This window comes from Petromyzon marinus, unplaced genomic scaffold (genome assembly GCF_048934315.1).
Source record: "Petromyzon marinus isolate PM22_M1 ecotype Great Lakes invasive population unplaced genomic scaffold, UKy_Petmar_22M1.pri1.0 PM_Scaffold_19, whole genome shotgun sequence".
NCBI classification, from domain to species: Eukaryota; Metazoa; Chordata; class Hyperoartia; order Petromyzontiformes; family Petromyzontidae; genus Petromyzon; species Petromyzon marinus.
In genome coordinates, this window is record NW_027423157.1 from 716394 (window position 1) to 740019 (window position 23626).

A 23626-nucleotide genomic window follows, 5' to 3' on the forward strand; every position below is an offset into this window, starting at 1 on the left:
TTATCCTGATACAGCGCGCGTGTGGATGTACTCACGGAAGATATCGCCTTGAAGGCAGAACGAGAAGTCACGGATGGTCACGTTTTGTCAATAGATTTCGTTAACTGTGTTAATGAAGTGTTCAACCTCACGGATGTTTGTCAATGAGGTTTACCAAGTAATTTAACCGCGTTAACGATGTTCACTGACGACGTTGTCGAAGTGTGCTCCCGAATGCGATCTTTAAGCACACGGAGCGCGCGTCCACATCCGTCTGTAATGATCGACTGTTGCTAAGGAAGTGACGTCACTTGTTGTTAAGGTAACACACCCCGGAAACCACGTGGTCCACTGTATCCTCCAGGCCTGATTAGTTACACGACTGTCAAATTTTTACTTTAAACTTTCGTAACTTGCAGGAATTCGTAATGTTTGGTTCTTTCGGTAAAGTCACTTAGATAGAAAATAACATTTTAAGTTAAGGCAAAAAACCCACCACGTTTCGGTGGCAACACAAGCGGTCTTCATCATGAGTTGCGATCGAAACGTCGTGGGTTTTTTGCTTTTATTTTAATTTATTTTTATTTTATTGTTATTATTTTCTATCTACGTGACTTTACCTGAAAGAACCAAGAATATAGTAACGATTGTACCCTGGTCGCCACGGATGAAGAGGCCGAGCGGGCTCGGTTCAACTGTTGCCAGGTACCTCCACCACTCAGCTCGCAGCACACACACACACAGTGTCCACTATGTAAAAATCAGGCTAAACTAAACCTTTCTAGAAGTTACTAAAATAATGCTATAAAAACAATGCAACAGTGATCATAAGAAATGTGATTGAAAGTTAACAATAGCGACATATATAACATATATTACTAAACCTAGCATCCTTCGTTAGCTGCTTGAGTCAATCCATAATAGCAGGAGTAACAATTATGTATGTTGATTAACTGCGAATAACCCAATCAATAACAGATATCCATTGTAATTTACATCAATACATTACCCCCCCCCCCCCTGGTCTTCGTATCGGATCTGCTTACAAGCGACGACGTCACATTTATCCCCCGTCTACGTCTATTAAAGACCGAAACAGGGGAAGGATTTCACCACAACTCTGGCTGTCACCTGACGAGGCGGGTTGTTGTTGTAGTTACAGGCGAAACGTCACGGTACTTGAATTGTAAATGTTGTGGGTTTACTCTCCAACACACCGATGTGCTGAAATAGTCACTAATTGACATGTTTTGTTTACGTGACAAACTTGACTAAGATTTACACGATCTAACCCAAACAAACAAAAACACTCTCTAATAAGTAACTATTTGTATTAATTCCATGAATGGACCTTGGCCTGGGACTGTGGGGATTGAGAAGTTATGGATGCAGCTTCTGTTTGTGCTGCCATCAGAATGACCAACAAATAAACAAATAATACACACGGATTGGTGACTACAGTACTAGACCCCCAGTGCTTTTATATTTAAAAGTGTATGTGCTTTGTGGTTGCTTTATTGCGCGTGTGTACGTACTGTGTAACACTTGTTTGAACGCAGGTGATGGGGTTGTCCATGTTGGGTGTCATTACAGCTAAAAACAAGCACCAGTACGAAGACCAGGACGCCGTGGCCGACCATGAGGACGGAAATTGGCCTCGCCCGGTCACAACGTACGACAGCAGTACAGGTTTCCCTCCACACATGCACACACCTACGAGTTTCCCACTACAGAGACGAAGATCCCCCATATAGCCTTAACAGACTGTTGTGGCAAGTGCTGTTCGCAAGCACCAATGAAGGTCGGCATGGTATACCAGGGGGTAGGTGGCCAACACCACACCCGGCCGCCTTTGTCTCCCAAGTGGTGACGTATACACACACCGCTCCAGGTATTCATTTGAGGTTGAGTCGACCCAGGACCAGTTCAGATAAATAATCGTTATTGGTGTTGGCCATGAGCGGGACTCCAACTCGCATGTTTGCGGGGTTTGGAGCGTAGCGTACTATCCACTGCGTCACTGCTACCCTCACATAACGCACACAGAAACAACACACACACACAGGGACCCACACGCACGGACACACAGGGACCTGCTCAACATTGAAATGTGCAGCCCTTGTGTGGCGCCCTGCGTTGAATTTGGGCGTTCATCTCGTCACCCATACAAAAGGTCTCGACACAATCAATGGCAGTCCCCCTTGCCCTGCCTGGCACGCACATCGGGCCAGTCACCCCACGCACAGCGCACACAACGTGCGCGTCGCGTATGCCAAATCAAGAGTCGTCCCCGAGTGTCCGGCAAATTGGACCGACCATCCCGGGCCCCGCGCTTCGGGGGAGGCCCCACGTGTAGACATCAGTGTCACATGTAATGCTTCCGGTTTAGTTTGAAGGCATCGGGGGGGGGGCCCACGCACCCCCTATGGACGGCCCTGGTCAAAGCACACCGCAGCGCGGAGCACGCGCGTCACGCGCACGGGCCACGTGCGTCACGGGTACGTGACATCTACAAGGCAAGTACCTGCATCGCGTGGTCATCACTTGTAAGGCATGCCCTTTGTGCATGGGACGTGCGTAGTGTGTGCAACACGTGGTACATGTATGTCACACATGCGCATCGCAATGTGATGTCATGTGTACGTGGACATTTGAATCGCATGTAGCTGTCTGGTGGGCAGGACGGATCTACGCGTGGGCAAGTAAGGGGGTGGCTGAGTAAGACTGATACGGAGACACGTCAAGCCACACACTCACCACACACTCACCGGCACACTCACACACACCACATTCACCGCACACTCACTTACCGGCACACTCGCACACTGGCACTCACTGCACACTCACACACCGCATACTCACCACGCACTCACCGGCACACTGACTGCACATTCACACACACTCACCGCTCTCACCACGCACTCACTTACCGGCACACTGACAGCACATGCACACACTCACTGGACCCTCACTGCACACTCACCACGCACTCACCGGCACACTGACTGCACATTCACACACACTCACCGCACACTCACTTACCGACACTCTGACTGCACATTTACACACACCGCACTCACACCGCATTCACACACACTCACACCGCACTCATTCACTCACAAAGATAAAGACCAAGATCCCCCATATAGCCTGTAACAGACTGTAGGGGCAAGTGCTGTTAGCGAGCACCTATGAAGGCCGGAACGGTACACGAGGGGGTGGGTGGCCAGCACCACGCCCGACCGCCTTTGTCTCCCTAGTGGCGATATTTACACACCGCACCAGGTACTCATTTGAGGCTGAGTCGACCTAGGGGAGGCCCGGGACCGGTTCAGATAATCGTCACTGGTGTTGGCCGTGAGCGGGAATCGAACCCGGGTCGCCAGGTTCATAGCGCAGCGCGCTAACCGCTACACTACCGCTCCCCACTCACAAAAAAGACAAAGACCAAGATCCCCCATATAGCCTGTAACAGACTGTAGGGGCAAGTGCTGTTAGCGAGCACCTATGAAGGCCGGAACGGTACACGAGGGGGTGGGTGGCCAGCACCACGCCCGACCGCCTTTGTCTCCCTAGTGGCGATATTTACACACCGCACCAGGTACTCATTTGAGGCTGAGTCGACCTAGGGGAGGCCCGGGACCGGTTCAGATAATCGTCACTGGTGTTGGCCGTGAGCGGGAATCGAACCCGGGTCGCCAGGTTCATAGCGCAGCGCGCTAACCGCTACACTACCGCTCCCCACTCACAAAAAAGACAAAGACAAAGATCCCCCATATAGCCTGTAACAGACTGTAGGGGCAAGTGCTGTTAGCGAGCACCTATGAAGGCCGGAACGGTACACGAGGGGGTGGGTGGCCAGCACCACGCCCGACCGCCTTTGTCTCCCTAGTGGCGATATTTACACACCGCACCAGGTACTCATTTGAGGCTGAGTCGACCTAGGGGAGGCCCGGGACCGGTTCAGATAATCGTCACTGGTGTTGGCCGTGAGCGGGAATCGAACCCGGGTCGCCAGGTTCATAGCGCAGTGCGCTAACCGCTACACTATCGCTCCCCACTCACACACACTCACTCACACACACTCACACAAATTTACACACACTCACCGCACATTCACACACACTCACCGGCACACTCGTGTGCAAGCACACTAGTGAGCTTCCACAAAATGTGCTGCACATTAGTGAGGCCACACACCAGCAGGTTTACACATCAGTGAGCTTACACACTAGTGTGCACACACACAGTCGTAAGCTTACAGATTATCTAGCGTACACACCAGCTCACCGGTGAGGTGAGCTACACACTGGTGAGTTAACACACCCACCTGTTTACGTGCGCAAAGCTCTTAACCCTAAACCTAACATATCCCAAATGTCATGGCTAAAGTTTTTTTACCCACGCACGTGCATACACACGCACGTGCATACACGCATGCGCATATGAAGGCACGCATGCACACATACGTGCACACAAACACACATGCACGCACATGTTTAAACATATACAATTCCATGGCGTTGGACTTGAGACTCCCAGAAGTGGAATCAGGACTCCTGAGTGTGCGATATAGCTCAGTGGGCCTTACTTGGTAAAATTGAAATAATTAATTTAGTTTCAGGATGTAGGGTTCTGAAGATATTTCATCTTTCAATCCTTTCTGGCCGTTTGAGTGTGGGTGAGTGAGTGACAACTACTTATGCATTTTTTTATTACAAATACAAGCATTTCCAGCTATTGACATGAAATGTATTAACTCTGGAAGATGATGGTGATACAGGTGGTGGGTAGCGGTAGTGTAGCGTTTAGCACGCTGCACTACGAACCCGGCGACCCGAGTTAAATTCTCGCTCATGCCCAACGCAGGTAACGACTCTCTGAACCGGTCGACTCAGCCTCAAATGAGTACCTGGTGTGGTGTAAACATCACTACTGGGGAGACAAAGGCGGCCGGGCGTGGTGTTGGCCACCCACCCCTCGTGTGCCATGCTGGCCTTCACAGGTACTCGCTAACAGCACTTGCCCCAACAGTCTATTCGGGCTATACGGGGAGTATTTGCTTTGGTGGTGATGATACAGATGGTGATTGATTATACAGATGGTTAGGATGATGATTATGATACATTTGGTGATGATGGTGGTGATCATGGGACTGTAAGAGTGGTCCTTGAAGATATTTACTGTGTAATATTAAGACACACTAATATAAAATGTAATCATTGAAGCACAATATATAACATTTGTAATTTCTGTTGAAAGCATGTGCTTATAATGGTCACGTGTATTTCTACGTGGTTGTGCATGAATGCACGTGTTTTTTTATTTTCTGTATTAGGTGCTTGACGACAGCACTTGGCCCAACAGTCTATATTGGTTGTACAGGAAATCTTTGTGTTTTGATTTACGACTGTTCCATTCACGAAATTTAGTGAAAACGAAATTGACAAATTAAGGATACTTTTCGACTTACGAAATAGAATTTCAGCGGAAACAATATATCACATGGCACGTGCCATGAGATCATCAAGCAAGAAGCTGTCATCCATCCACGACAGTGTCACAGTATCCCCATAGTGCAAAAGTAACGCCTCGTCACCTCTCCAGTCATTCCAACATGCAGATCTTTTGGTGAGTTCCTTGAAGATGTTAATTATTTTTGTCTTAAATTGATTATTATTCAACCGTTGTAATATTTGTTCTTTATTATTTTTTGTATTGTGAAATATTGGTGTATATTTTGGGTTTAGGAGTATAGCAGAAATGACTGTCTGAAACACATGGCAAGTTTTTCGTATTCAATTAATGGGAAAGGCCATTCCGATTTACGATATTTTGTTTTACGTGCGTTTTTAGAAGAACGCATCCCTTTCGTAAATAGAGGCATACATGTACATGAATCCATTGCCAACCGCGAATTTACCAACCACGAGATTTTAGTAAACACGGATTGGCTACTGGACACCTGTTTACTAACCACGAGCATCTCGCTTTGAGTATTCGCGAGTCGCGCCGAGTCGTGAAATCAAAACAACACGATGTACCTTATGGGGGGGGGGGGGTTCTTGTATTTGTTCTTGTATTTGTACGAGCTGTTGTTTGTTTATGTTATTGATGTTTACGGGGAGCGTTAGTGCAGCGGGTTAGTGAGCTGTACTATGGAGCCATAAATCCTGGCATTATTCCTGCTCACGGCCAACACCAGTGGCAATTATCTGAACCATTCCTGGACCTACCCTCGGCCTCAAATGAGTACTTGGTGCATTGTAAAAACATCAGCACTGGCAGAGACAAACCCCATATGCTGTGCTGGCCTACATAAGTGCTCATAACGGCACTTAACCAACAGTCTGTTACATGGGGGGATCTTAGTCTTGGCGTGTAAGTGAGAGTTTGTGGACTTTGCATGTTCTTCCCCTGTTGTGCACGCGTTTTCTCAGGGTTCTCAGCTTTCAAAAAAGAACAACCAATTCTAACAGTGAGATTTTACTTGCAAATTACTTAAACAGGGATTACACACCGTGGCAACATCGCCCCCTTCTGTGAAAGCTGGACAGGACCCTCCTGCAAAAGAGTGAGACTTCCCTGAATAAACAAATGTAGCACGGTAATCTTTGAAATAATAAAATAAACTATTCACCCCTAGAGTGGACAGGGTAACGAGGGCGATCCTAGCAAGCGAGGGAGCTGTACTCGGACGGAACGGACGACGGCTCCCAGCCGACCTCTTCGCCTTTGTCGATCTTGTCATCGTTGGAGACCGGTCTCAGCTCTGCGAGGATCGCCTCAAACTTGGGGCGCTCTAACGGCGCGTAGCTCCAGCAGCGGTGCATCACCTTGCGGCTGTGGGGCGAGGGGAGGGTGCGGTGAGGGTGCGAGGAAGGCGAATCGTGCACAAGCTCGGACTGCGCTTTCACCTCTTCCAGTGTGCGTTCGTTCTCAGAATGGTTGAATGAGTGCCGATGATGTTAATGACGTCACGGGGGGGATGAAGGGGGTCAGGTGGCGAGGGGGGTGAGGGGGGGGGTGAGTAGGTAGAGGGTCATGAAGGCATAAAATATCTACAGTATGGATTCACACAGTGGCGTCTAAATGCCACTGCATCTCCATACGTAGCGCAGAAACACTGGTCATGTTTATCTTGTAGAGAGAGAAGAAGTCTGTGGGTCTCTACAGTGAGGGAAAGAAGTATTTGATCCCCTGCTGATTTTGTACGTTTGCCCACTGACAAAGAAATGATCAGTCTATAATTTTAGTGGTAGGTTTATTTGAACAGTGAGGGACAGAATAACAACAACAAAATCCAGAAAAACGCATGTCACAAATGTTGTCAATTTATTTGCATTTTAATGAGGGAAATAAGTATTTCACCCCTATGCAAAACATGACTTAGTACTTGGTGGCAAAACCCTTGTTGGCAATCACAGAGGTCAGACGTTTCTTGTAGTTGGCCACCAGGTTTGCACACATCTCAGGAGGGATTTTGTCCCACTCCTCTTTGCAGATCTTCTCCAAGTCATTAAGGTTTGAGATTTTGCATGGAGCCCCAGGCCAAGGGAGATTGACAGTTCTTTTGTGTTTCTTCCATTTGCGAATAATCGCACTAACTGTTGTCACCTTCTCACCAAGCTGCTTGGCAATGGTCTTGTAGCCCATTCCAGCCTTGTGTAGGTCTACAATTTTGTCCCTGACATCCTTGGAGAGCTCTTTGGTCTTGGCCATGGTGGAGAGTTTGGAATCTGATTGATTGCTTCTGTGGACAGGTGTCTTTTATACAGGTAACAAGCTGAGATTAGGAGCACTCCCTTTAAGAGTGTGCTCCTAACCTCGGCTCGTTACCTGTATAAAAGACACCTGGGAGCCAGAAATCTTTCTGATGGAGAGGGGGTCAAATACTTATTTCCCTCATTATAATGCAAATCAATTCATAACATTTTTGACATGCATTTTTCTGGATTTTTTTGTTGTTATTCTGTCTCTCACTGTTCAAATGAACCTACCATTAAAAATATAGACTGATCATTTCTTTGTCAGTGGGCAAACGTACAAAATCAGCAGGGGATCAAATACTTTTTTCCCTCACTGTATATGTGCTTTCTTGAGCAGGCGGACCTTGCGTGCGCTGCAGGATTTCAGTCCTTCACGGCGTAGTGTGTTACCAATTGTTTTCTTGGTGACTATGGTCCCAGCTGCCTTGAGATCATTGACAAGATCCTCCCGTGTTGTTCTGGGCTGATTCCTCACCGTTCTCATGATCATTGCAACTCCACGAGGTGAGATCTTGCATGGAGCCCCAGGCCAAGGGAGATTGACAGTTCTTTTGTGTTTCTTCCATTTGCGAATAATCGCACCAACTGTTGTCACCTTCTCACCAAACTGCTTGGCAATGGTCTTGTAGCCCATTCCAGCCTTGTGTAGGTCTACAATCTTGTCCCTGACATCCTTGGAGAACTCTTTGGTCTTGGCCATGGTGAAGAGTTTGGAATCTGATTGATTGCTTCTTTGGACAGGTGTCTTTTATACAGGTAGCAAGCTGAGATTAGGAGCACTCCCTTTAAGAGTGTGCTCCTAATCTCAGCTCGTTACCTGTATGAAAGACACCTGGGAGCCAGAAATCTTTCTGATTGAGAGGGGGTCAAATACTTATTTCCCTCATTAAAATGCAAATCAATTTATAACATTTTTAACATGCGTTTTTCTGGATTTTTTTGTTGTTATTCTGTCTCTCACTGTTCAAATAAACCTACCATTAAAATTATAGACTGATCATTTCTTTGTCAGTGGGCAAACGTACAAAATCAGCAGGGGATCGAATACTTTTTTCCCTCATTGTATGTGAGGAGTCTGTGGGTCGCAACAGCACGTACGGCTGGAAGTAGGACATTCCAGACTAAGAGGGTTCATAATGGCCGTGTCAACGAGACTGAACCAGCCAGCACAACTCACTGCCAATAACACATCACGTAATTCACCCTTAAGCAATTGTTCAATCAATTAATTGAATCACTACAATTAAAATCAAAGAATATCCCAGAACAAACACTTCGCACTCTCCTCCGTCAGCCACCTGCATCCACAATAGAAACGCATCAGTCCAGCAGTGGATAAAACCTGGTGTGGGAGGTATGGGGGGGCGGCTTACACTTGCGGTGGACAGCAGGGGGGTGGCTGCATGCAGTAGCCATCGCAGATCAAGCAGTAGAACTTGTCATCGACTGCCATGCGCCAGGGTAATGGGCCTCTCCTACACCCACACACATCACACTGAGCGGCACACACGTCACACCGAGGAGCACGCACGTCAAACCAAGGAGCACGCACATCACACATCCAGCGGCACGCACGTCACACACCGAGGAGCACGCACATCACACACCGGGCAGGTTGCACAGGTATCCTTTATCAAGACAAACGTGGAGCAGATTACACCTACTACAATACGCCTGTCACAATGCCCCCCTCTCCCCCCCCCCCAGTTTATGGGGGGGCGCGGGCCTCACTCCCCCCTTTGCGTCAGCCCCCCCTAATAAATGGTCCGGTTGCATTGTGAATGCACCACTCGAATGACGTGCAGTCCCGTGGCGCACTGTAACGGGCTCGTGATTTACTCAATAAATTTCAACGTAAAAAAATAAAAACGAGCCCAAGACATTACTTAAAATAAAGTATGGCCATCGTGTGTCAGCATCACAGGCGAAAATTGTCATGTAAAAAAAAACTTCACTGCGAATCACTCAATTGGGATTGCTCGCAGCAAACAGCACTTGACCTGCTTGCAGGTTAGGTGCTGAATAACCGTGTGTCACACAGAGAACAGTTGCCATTGAGGGTGCCCTTTTCAAATGCTTGAGATGAGATGTGATTATCGCGTGTAAATGTGCACACTAAAATAACCAAAAAATTATAAGCGAACTATTATCGTTTCAGGTGGCAGGGTGGTGCACCGGTGATCTTTGACCCTCGCAACAAGAAGGGCCTTGGTTAATTAATTATCCAGTTTGCTCACATAGCTAGAAAACACACAATCACAATGTAACTGGGTATTGGCCAAGCATCCCAATGCTAACGTTACCTGCAAATTACTTCATTGGGATGACACTCGGCAGCAGAGCAGGATGATGGCATTGCTGGGGCCCTATGCCATTGTCAAGTTTAAGAGGCCCCTTCTATGAATGCCTGTATATTTTTGTCAGCAGAATGAAAATAACTGCTTTGGAGAGTCTTTTTTTCTCACCGATCTTTATTTTTTAAGCAATTATGTTAAAACTCGAAACCTCGTGTCCATTTCTTGTTTCGTATTTAGAGATTCCCCCCCTCTCTTAATGCGAGGCCCTAAGCTGCAAGTGTGGCCGGTGTGAGCTCGCCTGTGATGAATCACACGTATAATTGTGCACTCTAATTTTCTATGGGTGGCCAGGAGAATTTATTATTATTTAAGTGAATGCAATGGTGATCAGGGGATTGGATCCAGAGCCCCACGTACACAGTAGAGTACAAGGGAACACCCACAATACAGATTTGAGCTGACCTGCGGATTGAGAAATTGAACTGTTTTGTGACGTGGAGGGTGTTTCTGAACGCTATTATGACCGACCCGTCCCGACGGGAGGAGAGAGGACAGGGTGGACGGGCTGCATGAGCTTACTCTCCGGCACTGCACAGCACAACATCGCCTCCCTACTGCAAAAATACTCGGCAGGACCCTCCTGAAAATAAAAGTCTTCGGAATCAGTGAGGCCTGTCCTTGGGAGGACAGGCGTAGTCTTGGTCGTCACAAGCGAACATTTGTTTCTCCACATTAATTTGTATCCCCGGGTTACCATCAGGGCTGGGCGCTGCAAGCTTAGCTTTTGAGATCTGATGAGACTGGCCGTTTTTTAAAAGGTAATTTCGGCATCTGGAGCCCAAGCATGCAACAACTTTGTGCAACTTCTTGGTTATTTTGGTAAAGTCACGTAGAATGGAAATAAAATAATAAAAATAAAACATAATAAAAAATAAAATTCTCACGACGTTTCTGCCAAAACACAAGTAGCCTTCTTCAGGTGAAGGAACACAACTGTCGGGACGACAGCGCTTCAATAACTGCTGCTAAGATTCGCAGCGTCTTTTAAGCTAGGTGGGAGAGGTAAAGCGCCTTGACAAAGGAGTTTACATATCAAACAGGAGAATTTAGCATTGAAATCGCTGTGTTAAAGTGTTGGATCATCAGGGTGTTAAAGTCAGAAATAAGCATGTAACTGGGAGATTAGCATGATGTTAATGTGAGGGATTAGCATGTGACTGGTCACGGAAATAGCTGTGTTAAAGTCAAAGTTTACATCTCAACAGAGGCGTTTAGTATATGGATGCTAAAGGACTGCAACTACCCAACTATCATACAATAAACCGATGTGAAAAAAAAACTAAGTATAAACTACATCAATGTTATCAATAAACTCTATATGCTTTCCAATCAGCAGAGCGCTTCAATGAACGCTGCTAAGATTCTCCGCGTCTTTTAGGCTAGGTGGGAGAGGTAAAGCACCTTGACAAAGGAGTTTACATATCAAACAGGATAATTTAGCATTGAAATAGCTGTGTTAAAGTGTTGGATCAGCAGGGTGTTAAAGTCAGAAATTAGCATGTAACTGGGAGATTAGCATGATGTTAATGTGAGGGATTAGCATGCGACTGGTCACGGAAATAGCTATGTTAAAGTCAAAGTTTCCATATCAACAGAGGCATTTAGTATATGGACGCTAAAGGACTGCAACTACCCAACTATTATACAATTAACCGATGTGAAAGAAAACTAAGTATAAACTACATCAATATAATAAATGTACTCAATATGTTCTTCAATATGTTGAGCTATAAACATAAAGTAACTGTGTATACACTACACTATATAATGAATACCATATAGTAAACGAATTAATAAAACTAAAATATAAACTACATCAATGTTATTAATGAACTCTATATACTCTCCAATCAGCTGAGCTACTAACAATAAGTCATTATACATTACAATGCCATATGGCGAAAAAAATGGGTGGCGGTTTTTTCCTTCTTTCCAACGTTAGCACCACGGAGAGCGACGAGCCTCATTCAGACGGACGAGTCCATCCATGCTCGGAACGGAGGAGGGGGAGAAACACCCACGATGTGCTGCTCTGTCCTGTGTTGCGTTACAACCATGCCATAAACTAGACTACTATACATTGTAACGTTATACCTTCCAATCTAAACTACATTGTATAAAATCGTATACACAGCCCAATGTAAGCTTGAACATTATGCAGTATATTTATATGTCTTCAACTAAACTTTTTCCTACATTACACAACTATACACCGTAATATACACTACCATAGACAAACCCACCCTTGAATTACACAATGCGTTACTTTACACTACCCTATACTTTAGACTGTAAAATGTTAGACTTGTAATATTACACTATGTATTATTCTACCAACCCTACTGTATACCACACTGCTGTATATTCACAATACAATTACGATACTATATATTGCCTTATGAATTATGTTAAACATTACAATGTTATACTATTTATTATTATATAACATGCTATAAACCATACCATTGACCGTCGTGTGAAGAGGCAGTGCCAGCGAATGGACTGCAGTCTGAATGTCACCATAAAATACAATCAATTAAGAACTGAAATTGTTTATAACGTCTTTCCAATGAAATTTTGATTTAAAGCTTTCGTGACTGTAGTAATTCATATTCTTAGTTCTTTCGGTAAAGTCACGTTAAAGGGAAACAACAAAATAATAAAATATATATAAAACAATAAAAATTCTCACGACGTTTCGACCATAACACAAACCAATTCCTCGACCACATCAATTCCATACACCCAGCCATCAGATTCACCATGGAGGTCGAAAAAGATGGCAAGCTACCCTTTTTGGATGTCCTAATTAAAAGGAGACCTGATGGTTCAATGAGCCACTCTGTCGACAGGAAAGCTACGCATACGAATGCTTACTTAAAACCGGATTCCCACCACCATCCATGCGAGAAGAACTCCCTCATCAAGACTCTATACCATAGAGCCCAATGCATTTCCGACCAGGAACACATTGCCAGTTAACTTAAGCACGTACACCAAGCTCTCAAGGCTAATGGTTACTCCGACTACACAATCCGCAAAGCCATCACTCCAGCCATGAAGAAGGATCCTCTTGAGGAGCCATTCAAAACCATCACCTTACCCTACATTGCGGGGGTCACAAAAAAGATCTCCAAAATCCTGAATAAACACAAGATCCAGGTCCGATTCAACACAGTACGTAAAATCCGTGATCTGGTTCCGTCTGTAAAAGATGTGGTTCCAGACATACAGTACCCGGGCGTCTACAAACTAAGTTGCCTCTGTGGTAGCAGTTACATTGGAGAAACCAAACGACATATCTGGGACTGCATCCGTGAACATAAAGCAGACTTGAAACACGGTAGGACGAGCACCTCAGCCGTGGCAGATCACTGTTATAATTCAGTGGGCTCACATGACATTGACTTCTCCAAGACGGACGTTCTCTGCAAGCCATCCGGCTACCATGAGAGATTCGTTCATGAGGCCATCCACATATACAAACACAGAAACAATTTCAACCGAGAAGATGGATTCTGGCTTAGTAACCATTGGAAAGACGTTATAAACAATTTTGGTACTTAATTGATTGTATTTTATGGTGACTTTCAGATCGCAGTCCATTCGCTGCCACTGACTCTTAATACCTTTCACACGACGGTCAATGGTATGGTTTATAGCAGGGGTGTCCAAACTTTTTTTCCCGAGGGCCACATACAGAAAAATATACGAAGGATTGGGCCACTCACTAGACGTGAGGTATACTGCCTCACTTCTCATGCACTAATATTGTCAAAATCAATCAAATGCAGGTAATTTACATTTGATTATTGAACATGTTTGAAGAAAAAAAGCCTCCATCATAGCTCTTCATTAGTAGATTTTAATTTTATTTTTTACAAAAAGGTTGGCAGGTAATTTTCTCAGTGACAGCCTCAGATTGGTTCTTAGGGTGCTGATCCCCCTTCATTGTCCATATGAAGGGAGAGACAAGAAGACAAATAGGGGATGTGGATATTTCAAGCTTATTACACAAATAAATTATTGGGCTTGTTAACACATCAACTAACGTTTGTTAAAAAAATTGTCATCAACTTTAATTGACTGAATTTATGAAGTAATTGGGCTTATTAACAAATGAAAACGGTGTGTATATTTTTAACTCACCTGTAATGGGAATAATGTTACGCTCAGTGGGAGCAGTGATGCTGCGCTTTGGTCTGAAGGATAGCTGGCAGGTCAGGAGTAAGTTTGGTGGTTGAGATGCGAAGGACGTCACGGAGATGGCTGTCGGTCGTTCTGGTTCTCAACCTGCTTTTGTTCAGCGTTAACAGAGAGAATGTCTGCTCACATATGTATGTTGAGCCGAACAGATTCATCATTCGTTTTGCATGGCGTCTCTTCAGAGGAAACTTGGCCTTTTCCAAACTCCGGTAGAGGTCAGGTAGGGAAAGAAGCTGATGCTGATTCTTCAGAGAATCATCACACTGAATTTCGATCAGTTCTAATTGCAGACTCTCCTCCACTTCTTTTGCATCCATTGAAAACGGAGCCGCAAACAGTGTGATTTCCTTCTCAATGACAGAAAAATCTTGGAAGCGCTGACTGAATTCTGTCATGAGAGATGTGATCACAGACACATATTCTCCCATTTTTGCAGAGAGCTTGGCATTTGGAAATGCGCATTGATTTCGGTCAGCGTGGGGAAGTGCGCTACATTGAAGTTGCGCAGTTGTGACTCGAAGAGACGGAGCTTCGCACGGAATGCTTTCATGTGCACATACAGCTGTGGTACCAGCTGCTCTTTGCCTTGTAGTCTCTTGTTCGGGGTGTTGAGATGATCAGTGAGATCAACTAAAAAAGCCAGGCCTGCCAACCATGAAGGGTCACTGATCTCATGGAGAGGTCTGCCCTTTTCTTTCAAAAACTTGTCGATATTTGATCTCAGGGAATAAAACCACTGCAGCACGGAGCCGCGACTGAGCCAGCGCACTTGAGAATGGTAGAGTAGGTCCCCGTATTCAGCATCGACATCAGAGAGGAACGCTTGCAATTCTCTGTGGTGAAGCCCTCGGGCCATTATTTTTTTTGACATTTTTCACAACTGTGTTCATCACATCGCCAAGCTGGATTATCTTGGCACAGAGGGCTTCTTGGTAGATGATACAGTGCATTTTAACAGTCTCACCTCCGCTCTCCTGCACCTTGGCACTCACCATAGAAGCCATTCCTTTGCGCTCGCCTGTCATTGCTGGAGCCCCATCCGTTGTAATTCCACACAGCTTGTCCCATTTAAGTCCAGCCTGGTTAATTGAATCTGACACAGCTTCAAAACATATCCTTCCCAGTTGTTGTCCCCTTTAGACTCCGAAGATCAAGCAGTTCCTCCGTAATGCAAAAATTATCATCAACTCCCCGCAAAAAAATTAACAGCCGTGCAGTGTCCGTGGCATCTGTGCTCTCATCACATGCAATCGAGTAAAAATCGAAAGCACAAGCTTTATCTGACACTTGCTGTTTTAAGTTAGCCGACAAGTCTTCAATTCGCCGCACAACCTTATTTCTGGACATACTAACATCGTTAAAATCCTGCATTTTCTCCAGGCACATTCCCACGACTTTAGTGAGGCACTGTTTGATGAAGTCACCGTCTGAGAAAGGTTTCCCGTGTAGGGCAATGAGTTGAGCTACTTCATTGCTGGCTATTGTTGCATTTTCTTGAGCTTTGTTAGCACGGAAAAAAACCCTGCTGCTGCGTTAGCAGGCTAGCTTGCCATTTGCTTTACCTTCTCTCCCCGCTCGGCACCAGTGTAGGACGTGAAGGTCTGATGTTTCGTTTCATAATGCCGTCGTACATTGTACTCTTTCATCACGGTAACACTCTCATTACAAATCAAACAAACACACTTCCCCTTGGTATCTATGAAAAAAAAACATTTTTCCACCGAGTCTGAAATTTTCTGCACTCGCTTGCAACCTTGCGTCTCTTCGGTTCCAGCATTTCTGGTGACCCTGAGCAAATGTTTTCTTCGATTGCTTACTTTGTGGAGACGCTGCCTTGTTCAAGACAATAGCGCCATCTAGTGTTTAAATTAAGAAATGCAATACAGTGAGCCATAGTCCATTATATTTTTAAACTTTGATACGGGCCAATTAAAAATGGATGGCGGGCCGCAGTTGGCCCGCGAGCCATAGTTTGGACACCCCTGGTTTATAGCATGTTATATAATAATAAATAGTATAACATTGTAATGTTTAACATAATTCATAAGGCAATATATAGTATTGTAATTTCATAGTGAATATACAGCTTTGTGGTATACATTAGGGTTGGTAGAATAATACATAGTGTAATATTACAAGTCTAATATTTTACAGTCTAAAGTATAGGGTAGTCTAAAGTAACGCATTGTATAATTCAAGAGTGGGTTTGTCTATGGTAGTGTATATTACGGTGTATAGTTGTGTAATGTAGGAAAAAGTTTATTTGGAGACATATCAATATAATGCATAATGTTAGAGCTTACATTGGGCTGTGTATACGATATTATACAATGTAGTTTAGATTGGAAGGTATAACGTTACAATGTATAGTAGTCTAGTTTATGGCATGGTTGTAACGCAACACAGGACAGAGCAGCGCATCGTGGCTGTTTCTCCCCCCTCCTCCGTTCTGAGCATGGATGGACTCGTCCGTCTGAACGAGGCTCGTCACTCTCCGTGGTGCTAACGTTGGAAAGAAGGAAAAAACCGCCACCCATTTTTTTCGCCATATGGCATTGTAATGTATAACGACTTATTGTTAGTAGCTCAGCTGATGGAGAGTATATAGAGTTTATTGATAACATTGATGTAGTTTGTATTTTAGTTTTTTTATTAGTTTACTATATGGTATTCATTAGATAGTGTAGTGTATACCCAGTTACTTTATGTTTATAGCTCAATTTATTGAAGAATATATTGAGAACATTTATTATATTGATGAAGTTTCTACTTAGTTTTTTCACATCGGTTTATTGTATGATAGTTGGGTAGTTGCAGTCCTTTAGCGTACATTTACTAAATGCCTCTGTTGAGATGGAAACTTTGACTTTAACATAGCTATTTCCGTGACCAGTCACATGCTAATCCCTCACATTAACATCATGCTAATCTCCCAGTTACATGCTAATTTCTGACTTTAACACCCTGCTGATCCAACACTTTAACGCAGCTATTTCAATGCTAAATTATCCTGTTTGATATGTAAACTCCTTTGTCAAGGCGCTTTACCTCTCCCACCTAGTTTAAACGACACTGCGAATCTTAGCAGCAGTCATTGAAGTGCTGTCGTCCCGACAGTTCTGTTCCTTCACTTGAAAGGCTAATTGTGTTGTGGCCGAAACGTCGTGATAATTTTATTTTTTATTACGTTTTATTTTTTGTATTTTTTCCATTCTACGTTACTTTACCGAAAGAACCAAGAAGATGAATCCCTGCAGTCACGAAAGCTTTAAATATGAACTTTACGCAATTAAAAATCATAGTGTAAGATAAGACTACAATCGTTGTCTGCTGTGAGGATCTTCTGTACTCAGGGCCCCGAATGTTTGTGGCAAGTGAAAGTTTGTCTCAGCAAAATATAAGATTTCTCACAGTAGCATACCGTATGACCACACGTCGCTCTGCACCTTGTAGAGCCCATGGAACATGCTTTCTGGAGACATCCACTTTACAGGCAGAGGCACCTAATGGACATGACCGCATGGCCACAAGCACAACAACAATACGTTCAGTAAATTCAGTTCAGGCCGATGCATCGCGATCCGTCATACGTTTTTTGCGTCAGGCCACATTCATTTTGCCAAATTAGCGTCATCTAGCCCTCCGCTACCCTGAAGGGTTAAATGTGTAGTGACATCACGGGATGTCACTGTGTAGTGCCGGCCCTAGAGAGGCACGGCGTGCGGTGTATTGACATCGCGGATACCACTCTGGTGTGGGTGTAGTACCGGCCCTAGAGGGGCTCGGTCAGCGCTGATTGATCCCGCTGGATGGCATCACGCTTGGCGTGCAGTGCCAATCCAACAGGATAGGGTGTGGGAGTGCCGGTCGTAGGAAACGGGTTACTAAATGCCATGGCACTCTGGTTGACCCGAGAGGACACGTGACCGGTTAAGTCTACAAAGGGGCCCCAAGTGGGGGCTAGGGGTGGTCACGTGGTCGGGGTCCAGATCCTGCTGCTCGATGATTCTAGAAGGTGGTCGTGGCCAAGGGCGGAGCCAGCCACGCCACAGAGAATATAAACCGGGTCCCCCAGAGGGACCGGCGTTGTTGTTCATCCTGAAGAACCTTTGTCTACGTCTACGTTCTACCGAGTCTCCAACACATGGACTGGGACCCGAGCTGTGGTCCCGTTCTGTCGTAGCTAGTCATGTTGTAATTAGTGTAGTTAGCCTGGTGGTCACCACCACAGGTTGTTATTCTGGGCCAGTTACCCCGTGTACCACATGGGGGGGGGGAGGAGGAAGGGGATTTGTGAAATTGCCCCATATTTTGAACTGTCGGCAGAGCAGGGAGATTGAATCCAATTGCCGACCTCTGGATTGCAAGTCCAGGGTGGGAGAGCCATTGCACCACCGTGTGTGGCAGCACCCCCCACTCTTTTTTTCTTAGGGGCTGTGCAAAATAAAATGAAAACATTGAGTACAATTAAAGTGATGGGCCTTCTATCCCGATGATGGTGATGACATTGGCGATACTGATAATGATGCTGATGATGCTAAGTAAGGTGAAGGACTCACATTGCCCTTCACCACGTAGTTGGGGTCAGTCTGGACGTCCCGTGCCAGCCCAAAGTCGCAAATCTTGGCGATGTATCCATGCGTTACCAGCAAATTCCTCGCAGCCAGGTCGCGGTGGATGCACTAAAAAAAAGAAAAAAATTCCCTGTGTGGCCTTCAACAAACTTGGGGCAACTTCTGTGAAGGTCGGCCATGGTCCACGACGGGGTGGGTGCCCAGCACCATGCCTGGCCGCCTTTGTCTCCCCAGTGTAGATGTTTACACACCGCACCAGGTACTCATTTGAGTCCACCTGGGGAGGCCCAAGACCGGTTCAGATAATTGTCACTGGTGTTGGCCGTGAGCGGGAAGCGAACTCTGGCCGTTGGGTTCGTACCGCAGTGAACTAACCTCTCAGCAACCACTCGCCACCCAGACAGACATATTAAGGGCAACAAAGACGTGCACCACAGACACAGTCACTTTCCGAGACACAGGTAAACACACACAGTCACAGAGACACAGTTAAACATACTCTTTGGTTCTTCGGTAAAGTAACGTAGGTATAAAATAAAATAAATCACGACGTTTCGGGCGCAACACAAGCGTCCCTCATCAGGTGGGAAAGCATGATCTGCTGCTGAGGCAGACTGTTTTAAAAGGTTTGAAATGGGTGTAGCCCTAGGGTCATAAAGAAGTGGGCGGGGCTAGTGATGTTAATGTGAGAAATTAGCATGTAAATGTAAGATCGGAGAGTGGCCTCCTCGACGAGGGCTTCAAATCAAGACAGTTAAACATGCGCAGTCACACATGGTCAAATTGAAACACAGAGGTGAATTTCCGGAGGTTCTTAAAGATGGTCATGGCCCTGTAGGGATAGAGACAGACAGGCACGGAGACACATACAGAGAGACACAGAGACAGGTTAAAATCATCACGTATTTTCATCATTATGTTCCACCACTCTTTTAACCGAGGAGAGAGGCTCACTGCTGATTCACTCCTCTCGCGACTCACGTTCTTGTGAGCGAGGAAGGCCATACCGCTCGCGACCTGCTCCGAGAAGCTCGGGAGGTTGTCCACCCCGGATGGAGTAGAGTCGCTCACGATCGCTTCTCTCTCTGACGACGACGCGTCCCAGCCTGCGGCGCACAAGGAAGCCCGGACGATTCAGAAATGCCCTAACTATAGAGTATCTATAGTAGATCATCGATTATTCGGCGGCTACGGGGGGGAAGGGGATACCACATTTTTTAACAACGCCGGATATTCACTACACAATAATTTGAAATAGCAAATTTTTTGCACATTCTTGCATAACATTATGTTTTTAAATGTTGTGAATGTTTTTGTCTTTTAAATTAGTTTACTATATGAAATTGGTATGAATAAACATACAAATACACAAAAATAAATATCCTACTGTAAAATGTAACCTATTTACTGTACCGTACTTACCAATCCAATCTCGAAGACTCTGAATGGAGTGATGTATATACGTACAGTATTGTCATTTTTTAAGTTGTATTTAGTGTATAATGTACCGTCTATAATATTTAACACTGAAATCAAGTCGGTGGCCGCTCTGGTTAATACCGTAGTCTACTTCGCAGTAGACACTGTTAGAGCGAACACGTACATGATTCGAAAAAGAGAGTCGGCCAAGTGTTGTGTGGTGTAATTATCCAAATTTGAGAAATTTCCTCGCAAATTATTCCACCGGGGAAGCTGCCTAATAACATCACAAACCCACTTGGCAGGGTAAAGCCCGCTTGCAAGGCTGTGGCTGCACAGGGGCAGCTACCCCCAGTCCATGGAAACTGGTATTGATGTAGTTTACGAATCGCCATGGGCGGCATGGTGGCACATTGGTAAGTAACCCTTGCGCCTTGCAGGAAGAGAGCTGGGTTTGATTCCCGACTCGGGCGTGTTTCGGCGTGAAGTTGTCATCTTCTCTCCCCCTGTTCGTCAGAGTGTGTAAGTGCAATGGAGTGTTTGAGTGAGTGTGTGAGCGAGTGAGTTAGCGTGAATGTGTGAGTGTGTGAAGATTGTATGTTCTCCCCCTCTTCTGGGTCTCCTCCACGTTCTCGAGTTTCCTCCCATAGTAAAAAAAAAATACCCAATACAACGAGTCTGGCATTGGGCAAAACATCCCAATACTGAAAAATCACCTGCAAATTACTCAATTGGGACTACACAGTGACGGCAAAAACTTCGCAGGACCCTCATGAAGAAGTCTTGAGTTTTTGCACAGTAAACAAATGTAATAATAAATCTTGACTTAAAGCTTTTGTGACTGCAGGAAGACCTTCTTTGGGTCTTTCGGTAACGTCACGTAGATAGGTTCAAATAAAATAACCAAAAATAACAAAAAACTACGACCTTTCGATCGCAACACAAGCCTTCATCATCAGGAAGAAAAAAAGAGAGGGGGACAGCTGCTGAGCTAGACAGTCTGCCTTATTTGAACCGGTGTTGTGCCTATCCTAGGTAAACTCTGTCTTAAATGAGTACCTGGTGCAGTGTGTAGACATGAGCACTGGGGAGACAGAGGTGGCTGCATGCGCGTGGTGCTGGCCACCCACCTCCTCGTGGGCCATGCCGCCTAACAGCAGCACAGTCTGTTAAGGCTTATTTGGGTGATCTTCATCTTTGTTGTACGCTTGTGCCATCTTGTGTGTCCGCTGTCACAGATTCCAGGCTACAACCCTCCGGAGTCCACCCCATGGGGCTCCCCTTCTCCCCGGCCTAAAAAACCCAGACAGTACTCGTGCATCATGCATGCGGTGTCAACAAGAGGTAAGAGGTGCATGAGTGGGCACACACTCTGGGTTTCACATCTGCAGAGTTAGTTAAGTGTACAATGTGCTCGCAAGCAGAGGTGAACAATAAAAAATATCAGTGGCGGTTATGAGAAACGCTACCCTGAAGTAACGGGCGGTTTGCACTCTGAACTTGCAATCCAGAAGTTACTGGTTCGTTTTCCCATCGCAGTGTTTGAAACAGTGGCGCAATTTTCTTAAATTTACAATTTTTACCTTGCCAACCAGTACAAACAGCCAGGTGAGGTGTATAAGCGTCACTATGTATGAATAGTTTAGGACATCTTATGCTCACAAACTCACCCGTTCACGCACTCAACCACCAACTCAATCTCACTCAAACCACCAACTCACTCTCACTCAAACCACCAACTCACTCAACCACCATCTCACTCAAACCACCAACTCACTCAAACCACCAACTCACTCAACCACCATCTCACTCAAACCACCATCTCACTCGAACCACCATCTCACTCGAACCATCAACTCACTCAAACCACCATCTCACTCACTCAAACTACCAACTCACTCAAACCACCATCTCACTCAAACCACCACCATCTCACTCAAACCACCAACTCACTCAAACCACCAACTCACTCAAACCACCATCTCACTCAAACCACCATCTCACTCAAACCACCAACTCACTCAAACCACCAACTCACTCACTCAAACTACCAACTCACTCAAACCACCATCTCACTCAAATCACCACCATCTCACTCAAACCACCAACTCACTCAAACCACCATCTCACTCAAACCACCATCTCACTCAAACCACCAACTCACTCAAACCACCAACTCACTCAAACCACCATCTCACTCAAACCACGATCTCACTCAAACCACCAACTCACTCAAACCACCATCTCACTCAAACCACCAACTCACTCAAACCACCACCATCTCACTCAAACCACCAACTCACTCAAACCACCATCTCACTCAAACAACCACCTCACTCAAACCACCATCTCACTCAAACCACCAACTCACTCAAACCACCAACTCACTCAAACCACCATCTCACTCAAACCACCAACTCATTCAAACCACCAACTCACTCAAACCACCATCTCACTCAAACCACCAACTCACTCAAACCACCAACTCACTCAAACCACCACCATCTCACTCAAACCACCATCTCACTCAAACCACCAACTCACTCAAACCACCAAACTCACTCAAACCACCATCTCACTCGAACCACCATCTCACTCGAACCATCAACTCACTCAAACCACCATCTCACTCACTCAAACTACCAACTCACTCAAACCACCATCTCACTCAAACCACCACCATCTCACTCAAACCACCAACTCACTCAAACCACCAACTCACTCAAACCACCATCTCACTCAAACCACCATCTCACTCAAACCACCAACTCACTCAAACCACCAACTCACTCACTCAAACTACCAACTCACTCAAACCACCATCTCACTCAAATCACCACCATCTCACTCAAACCACCAACTCACTCAAACCACCATCTCACTCAAACCACCATCTCACTCAAACCACCAACTCACTCAAACCACCAACTCACTCAAACCACCATCTCACTCAAACCACGATCTCACTCAAACCACCAACTCACTCAAACCACCATCTCACTCAAACCACCAACTCACTCAAACCACCACCATCTCACTCAAACCACCAACTCACTCAAACCACCATCTCACTCAAACAACCACCTCACTCAAACCACCATCTCACTCAAACCACCAACTCACTCAAACCACCAACTCACTCAAACCACCATCTCACTCAAACCACCAACTCATTCAAACCACCAACTCACTCAAACCACCATCTCACTCAAACCACCAACTCACTCAAACCACCAACTCACTCAAACCACCACCATCTCACTCAAACCACCATCTCACTCAAACCACCAACTCACTCAAACCACCAAACTCACTCAAACCA

At 45.5% G+C, this 23626-nt stretch overlaps 1 long non-coding RNA gene across 1 annotated transcript; it reads left to right on the forward strand.

Moving 5' to 3' along the window:
* Positions 1-333: 333 nt before the first annotated feature.
* On the forward strand, positions 334-21768 carry LOC142922871 (uncharacterized). Its single transcript, XR_012940385.1, has 3 exons — positions 334-684; positions 1573-1651; positions 21543-21768. It is a non-coding gene; the product is annotated as an uncharacterized LOC142922871 (long non-coding RNA).
* The last annotated feature ends 1858 nt before the right edge of the window (positions 21769-23626 follow it).